The sequence below is a fragment of the Rhinopithecus bieti genome, unplaced genomic scaffold (genome assembly GCF_001698545.2).
Source record: "Rhinopithecus bieti isolate Rb0 unplaced genomic scaffold, ASM169854v2 scaffold_18466, whole genome shotgun sequence".
NCBI lineage: Eukaryota > Metazoa > Chordata > Mammalia > Primates > Cercopithecidae > Rhinopithecus > Rhinopithecus bieti.
This window is the reverse complement of record NW_016809319.1, coordinates 338,609-346,010: the sequence shown is the minus strand read 5'-3', so window position 1 is coordinate 346,010 and position 7,402 is coordinate 338,609. Positions and strand designations below refer to the sequence as shown.

At 43.9% G+C, this 7,402-nt stretch overlaps 1 non-coding gene and 1 pseudogene across 1 annotated transcript; one reads left to right on the top strand and one right to left on the bottom strand.

Moving 5' to 3' along the window:
- Window positions 1–5,052: 5,052 nt before the first annotated feature.
- On the bottom strand, window positions 5,053–5,124 carry TRNAA-AGC (transfer RNA alanine (anticodon AGC)). The gene has a single exon. It is a non-coding gene; the product is annotated as a tRNA-Ala (tRNA).
- Window positions 5,125–5,235: 111 nt separating this feature from the next.
- LOC108540114 (pantothenate kinase 3 pseudogene) lies at window positions 5,236–6,203 on the top strand (annotated as a pseudogene).
- Window positions 6,204–7,402: the final 1,199 nt, after the last annotated feature.

The following is a 7,402-nucleotide window of genomic DNA, read 5'->3' as shown; positions in this document are numbered from 1 at the left end:
ACAGCCAACAGGTAAGATGTCCAGATGGAACTTTCTCTGGGGTCTTCAACCTGTCTGTGTCCATTTCTTCTCTTTCATCTGCTTACAAAGTTTTTCAAGCCCCATCCTCTTTAAGCAAAGATGAGGCTGGGCGTGGTGGCTCACACCTGTAATCCCAGCACTTTGGGAGGCCGAAGTGGTCAAATCACGAGGTCAGGAGATCAAGACCATCCTAGCTAACACGGTGTAAACCCCATCTCTACTAAAAATACAAAAAATTAGCTGGGCACGGTGGCATGCACCTGTAGTCCCAGCTACTCGGGAGGCTGAGGCAGGAGAATGGTGTGAAACCAGGAGGTGGAGCTTGCAGTGAGCCGAGATCGCGCCACTGCACTCCAGCCTGGGTGGCAGAGCAAGACTCTGTCTCAAAAAAAAAAAAAAAAGATGATGAGCCACAGTCTAGGAGAAGATATTTCAATACTTATGTTTTACTAAGGATCTTTATCTGGAATATGTTAAGAACTTCTACAAAGTACTAAGAAAAAGACTAAAACTTCAATAAGAAAGAGCAAATTAATATGCACTTCACAAAAAATAGCTATTGAGTGATATAAAATATGCTCAACATCTTTTGCTAAAAAGGAAATGCAAATTAAAAACACAACAAAGCTGAGCACGGTGGCTCATGCCTATACTCCCAGCACTTTGGGAGGTCGAGGCGGCTGTATCTCCTGAGGTCGGGAGTTCAAGCCTGGCCAACATGGCAAAACCTGGTCTCTACCACAAATACAAAAATTTAGACTGCCACGTGCCCCGGTAGTCCCAGCTACTGGGGGAGGCTGAGACATGAGAATCTCTTGATCCTGGGAAGCAAAGGCTTACAGACAGCTGAGACTGTACCACTGCACTCCAGCCTGGGCAGCAGAGCAAGACACCATCAAAAACACACACACAAAAAAAAAATACTGCTCTTCATCAGAAACATTTAACGTAAAAAGTGGATAATATCAAGTGTTGCTGAGTATGTGAAGCAATTGGAGCATGCAAACATGGCTGATGAGACTGTAAACTGCTATATCTACACTGGGAAACTATCTGAAAATATCAACTAAAACTAAATATATATATAAAACCTGTGACCCAAAACTAGACAGTAACATTTATGCCCAAGAGACATGCATGAGCATTTCCCTTGAAGGACATGTATCAGAATGTTTACAGCAGCAGTAAACATTTCAACCAAAAACTAGGGGTGCTGCAAATGTACTTGGACAGTAAAATGAATCAATCATGGTGTACAGTATTCAGACAATGGAATACTCTAGAGCAATAAAAAATAACTACTGTTACTAGCGACAATATATCGACAATGAATCTAATTTTTTTTTTTTTACAGAAATTGAGTAAAAGAATCCATACTCAGATGAGTACAGATTTGCTATGGTTTGAAAGTGTCCCCTCCAAAGCTCAGGTGTCACCATGTGATAATTATCAAGAGATAGGGCCTTTAAGAAGATTAAGCCATGAGGGTTCCTTCCACATGAATAATATTAGGTACCCTTATAATAGGACTTGACAAAGGAAGTTCATCTCTCTATTGCCCTCAGTTTTCTGCCATGTGAGGACACAACAAAAAGGCCATCACCAGACAGCAGAGCCAGTGCCTTGATCTTGGACTTCCCAGCCTCCAGAACTGTGAGAAAATACGTTTCTGGGCCTGGCACAGTGGCTCTTTCCTGTAATCGCAGCATTTTGGAAGGCCAAGGTGAATGGATCACCTGAGATCAGGAGTTCAAGACCACCCTGGCAAACATGGTGAAACCCCATCTCTACTAAAAATACAGAAATATTAGCCCGGTGTGGTGGCACTCGCCTGTAATCCCAGCTACCCAGGGAGTTGAGACAGGAGAATTGCTTGAATCCAGAGGCGTAGGTTGCAGTGAGCCAAGATGGCTCCAGCGTGGGGAACAAGAGTGAAACTCTGCACTCCAGCCTGGGCAACAAGAGTGAAACTCTGTTGAAAGAAAAGAAAAGAAAAGAAAAGAGAAGAAAAGAAAAGAAAGAGGGAGGGAAGGAGGAAAGGAAGGAAGGAAGTTTCTGTTTGTTACAAATTACCAGGAAGGAAGGAAGGAAATAAGTTTCTGTTGGTTACAAATTACCAGTCTTGAGTGATTTTGTAGCAGCCCAAAATATGATGACATTATATGATCCCACTTATATTATTTAAAACATAAGGAAAATAATCTATGGAGGTGGAGGTCAGAGAGTTAGGATAATTGAAATGAGGCAAAAGGCAGCTGTTGGTTGCTGAAAAATTCAGTATCTTGGTCTGAGTTTTGGTTATATATATAATAAGCTATAAACTGAATAGGTTTCATGCGTTTTATTTTATATAAATGAAGGCTTAAATTTAAATACAAGAAAAAAAAAAGAAGGTTCTCCTAGATACTTCCTATCCTCCAGCACATTCTCTCTCTTTCTTAGGGTTGTTTTGTTTTGAGACGGAGTCTCGCTCTGTCGCATCCTCAAGATTATTAGGACTCGGATGGACGGGATGGTAGAGTGAGTCTAAGCGCTACATTCCTCCGTCGCTTCCTCTGGATATGAGGGAAGAGGGGTACTTTTTTGTCTCTAGGGAGGTAGGCTCGACGAGGAAGGGGACCTGGTTCGTTTCGGCCAGGCTGTCACGGCTTCAAGAGCGACTCTCCGCTATTTCCGTCGCTCAACAGATCGGCTGAGCTCTTTGGAGGAGCAAGGGATGTTGGATTTTGGTTTGCGCTTCAGGAACCGCCGATACTGTACCTGCTGAGGGAGCTGCAGGGATTTCCTTATTTCCTGCGTGCCTGTGTTTAAAGTTAGAAGCGGAATCTGCTGGCAGCTTCGAAACTGAGCATGACGGTGGCAACATCTAATTTTACTAGTTTTTGCTTGAAATGCAAAAGATGAAAAAGCAAGTTCCCGTTTGTTTGCTCCACATATTTCCTCTTAGAATGAAGCCGATTGAAAGTTAACTTCACCCTGAAGAAACTCCTTCTGGCGTTTGCAACGATCTCCTTTCTTTTCTTTTCTTTTTTCTTTTCTTTCTTTTTCTTTTTTTTTTTTTTTTTTTTTTTTTTTTTGAGACGGAGTTTTGCATCTGTCGCCCAGGCTGGAGTGCGGGTGGCCGGATCTCGGCGTCACTGCAAAGCTCCGGCCGTCGGGGTTTTTTTTTTTTTTTTTTTGCCATTTTCCTGCCTCAGCCTCCCGAGTAGCTGGGACTACAGCGCCCCCACCTCGCCCGCCTAGTTTTTTTGTTACTTTTTGGTAGAGACGGGTTCACGCGGTTAGCCAGGATGGTCTTGATCTCCTGACCTCGTGATCCGCCCGGTCTGGGCTCCCAAAGTGCTGGGATTACAGGCTTGAGCCACGCGCCCGGCCCGCCAACGATCTCCCTTATGCTTACGTCCAGCCTGGAACTCGAAAGGACTCTAAAGAGCTGGAGAGCGGCTGCGGAAAGGCGGAGTCACGGTACAATGGTGTTAACTACGTGTGCAGCCACTGCCTCTTTAGTCCTATTACAGGTGCAGAGGCAGTATGGATGAATCCCTCACAAGTCGAGTGGGTTGACCTCCAGATTGACTTTAGCGATGGCTCGATAGATGGTGGCCGTCACAGCGTTTAGAAAGTGAGTAAAAGAAAGGATGCAGGCCGGGCGCGGTGGCTCACCCCTGTAATCCCAGCACTTTGGGAGGCCGAGACGGGCGGATCACGAGGTCAGGAGATCGAGACCATCCTGGCTAACACGGTGAAACCCGTCTCTACTAAAAATACAAAAAGGTAGCCGGGCGTGGTGGCGGGCGCCTGTAGTCCCAGCTACTCCGAAGGTTGAGGCAGGAGAATGGCGTGAACCCGGGAGGCGGAGCTTGCAGTGAGCCGAGACCGTACCACTGCACTCCAGCCTGGGTAATAGAGCGAGACTCCGTCTCAAAAAAGAAAGAGAGAGAGAGAGAGAGAGAGAGAGAGAGAGAGAGAGAGAGAGAAATGTTCCCTAGCTTACAAGGAGGTCAATCCTGGAGTGAGGTATAAAAGGATCCTTTGGGATTGGAAGAATAAACGTTCATTACTTTTATTTATGTAAAACAACAAAATGAGCTTTCTCCTATCCTGATCTTGGTTCCTGGAGTTCAGAGTGTTAGCATCTCAGACCAGAAGCTTCCTCAGAGGACCCAGAGAAGTGCTTTTTACTTCCACCAAATTTCAGCTGAGGTGAATGCTATCTGTTTGTCATTTGCTGTGTGTTTGTAGTTAAATAGTTTAAGTTTCAGAGTTTGTGGGTCTCCAGTGGAAAAAGTAACCACCACACATCAAATCATCAACCCCTGGCAGTGTAATCTTTTAGTGAAAGCTTGTAGGGCTTCTGCAACCTGGTTAGTGGGAGTTAGAAAAAGAAATAGAAAAGGACTTGAGCCTTTTAGCTTCTGATCTGAAATCAGACTTGGGCCACACAGTTCTATGGTCTCTGATGATTTCATTTACAGTTAGAAATCAGGCTGGGCCGGCGCGGGTGGCCAAGGCTTGTCACGCACCTTGGAGGCGCACGCCGCCACGAGTCAGGAGAGTCGAACGATCCTGGCTAACATCGGTGAAACCACCGTCTCTACACACTCACACACACTCACCGCGGCGAGTGGCGGCGCCCTGTAGTCCCAGCTACTTGGGAGCTGAGGCAGGAGAATGGCGTGAAACCCCGGGAGCGCTCAGTGAGCTAGATCCCGCCACACTCCAGCCTGGCGACACGACCCGTCTCAAAAAAAAAAAAAAAAAAAAAAAAAAAAAAAAAAAAAACAGCTGGATGGCCAGGAATGCTACTGGCTTCCCCCCGTGTGTAGTCCATGTTAATGATTGATGGGTCTGTTTACCAAGAATAGGCGGATAATTCTAAGCAGCAAATAACCTCACGTGAACACGAATCACCCTCTGTATGAGAGAGAAATGCAGAGACCAACACAATTCACCTTGACAGACAGAAAATTTTAAAGTTGGGGAATATCATGGACCACTTCTTACTGGTGTCCCAGGGAAGAAAACAAAAACTGGAGGTACTGGGGATCGAACCCAGGGCCTCGTGCATGCTAAGCACGCGCTCTACCACTGAGCTATACCCCCTTGAAGATGCAAGTTTTTCAGGAAATACTTTGGTGACCGCCAATATCTGAGTCTGCCCTCTGTGTCAGGATAATCATTGTATGTTTCCAACTCCACTGTTAATTCCCTACATATGGATCCACCGGCATTCGGGATGTACACCTTGAACTAAAAGATTTAACACTTCTCGGCCAAAGAGGGAACTTGCACTTTATCAGTTTTCCAACCCAGGACCTGTCTACTTTTATCCAAATGGGAAGAGATAAAAACTTCTCAACATTGCAAACGGTGCTATGTGCTACAGGAGGTGGTGCCTACAAGTTTGAAAAAAATTTTCGCACAATTGGAAACCTCCATTTGGATGAACTTGACTGTCTTACAAAGCGTTTGCTGTGTCTAGACTCTGTCAGTTTCAATGGACAAGCAGAATGCTATTATTTAGCTAATGCCCAGAACCTCAGCGACGCCAAAAGATGCCTTCTAACCTGAATGATCCCTATCCGCTGCTTGTAGTGAACATTGGCTCAGGAGTCAGTATTTTAGCAGTCCATTCCAAAGACAACTACAAACGAGTGACTGGGACAAGCCTTGGAGAGGGTACCTTTCTGGGTTTATGCAGTTTATTGTATGGCTGTGAAAGTTTTGAAGAGGCTCTTGAAATGGCATCCAAAGATGACAACACACAAGCTGACAAGCTGTCCCATGATATTTATGGAGGAGATCATGAAAGATTTGGTTTGCCAGGTTGGACTGTAACATCTAGTTTTAGGAATATGATTTATAAAGAGAAGAGAGAATCTGTTAGTAAAGAAGATCTGGCAAGAGCTACTTTAGTTACTATCACCAATAGCTTTGGTTCTGTGGCACGAATGTGTGCTGTTAATGAGGAAATAAACAGAGTTGTCTTTGTTGGAAACGTTTTACATGTCAATACTCTCTCAATGAAACTTTTGGCATATGCAATGGGTTTCTGGTCAAAAGGTCAACTGAAAGCATTGTTTCTAGAACGTGAGGGATACTTTGGAGCAGTTAGTGCACTTCTTGGGCTGACAAATTTCAGCTAAAGCACCAGGTCTCTCTCTCTGCTAATAAATGTCATCCGAGAGGAACTGAAACCAGAGACATTATTACCGCATTGTTTGTCACGGGGAACCAAAGGATAAAAGAGTAGCATAAGCTACTGAATATTGCCATATTAGAGAGAACTTAGTAACGTGAAAAAAATAATAATAATTTTAAAAAGACAATAACGTATAATTTCTAACAAAAAAGAAATACTTAGATGTAAATCTAACAAAACCCGAAAAAGACACAATGCAATGTAAGGTGGGTGTGGTGCCTCCAGCCTGTAATCCCAGCACTTTGGGAGGCCAAGACAGTTGGATCACCTGAGGTCAGGAGTTCAAGACCAGCCTGGCCAACATGGTGAAACCCCATCTCTACAGAAATACAAAACTTAGCCAGGCATGATGGCAGATGCCTGTAATCCCAGCTACTCAGGAGGCTGAGGCGGGAGAATCACTTGAACCCAGGAAACAGAGGTTGCAGTGAGCCGAATCATGCCATTGCACTTCAGCCTGGGCTATAGAGCAAGACTCCGTTAAAAAAAAGACGTGTACACAATGTAATGTACACAATGCTGATGAAATAAGTTTTAAAAAACCAAAAATACAACAACAACAACAAAAACTAAATAAATGGAGAGATGTACAGGGTTAACAGTTTGCAAAACTCAACATGGTAAAGATGGCAGTTCTTCTCAAATTGACATATAGGTTTAATGAAATTCTTATCAAAATCCAAGCAAGATTTTTATTAATATAGACACGATTATTCTAAAATGTATATAGGAAGTTAAAGGAATTAGAATAGCTAAAATAATCACTAAGAATAAAAATATAAGGGGAAGAAATAGTCAACTTGATTTCAAGACTATTGTATTACATTGTTGTATTTTTATATTATTGTATAAGAAAGGGAGGAAGCAAGTCCGGGGCCCTGGCTCATGCCTGTAGCCTCAACAACACTTCGGAAGACTGAGGCGGGAGGATTGCTTGAGCCCAGGAGTTGCAGATCAGCCTGAGCAACAAAGGATGATCCTGCCAACACCAAAAAAAAAAAAAAAAAAAAAAAGCTGGTCATAGTGGTCTTGCGCCTGTGGTTCCAGATACTCAGGGAGACTGAGGTGGGAGGGTCACTGGGGTCTTAGAGGTTGAGACTGCAGTGAGCAATGATACTACCACTGCACTCCAGCCTGGATGACAAAACAAGGCTCTGTCTCAATTTTTTTTTTTTTTTT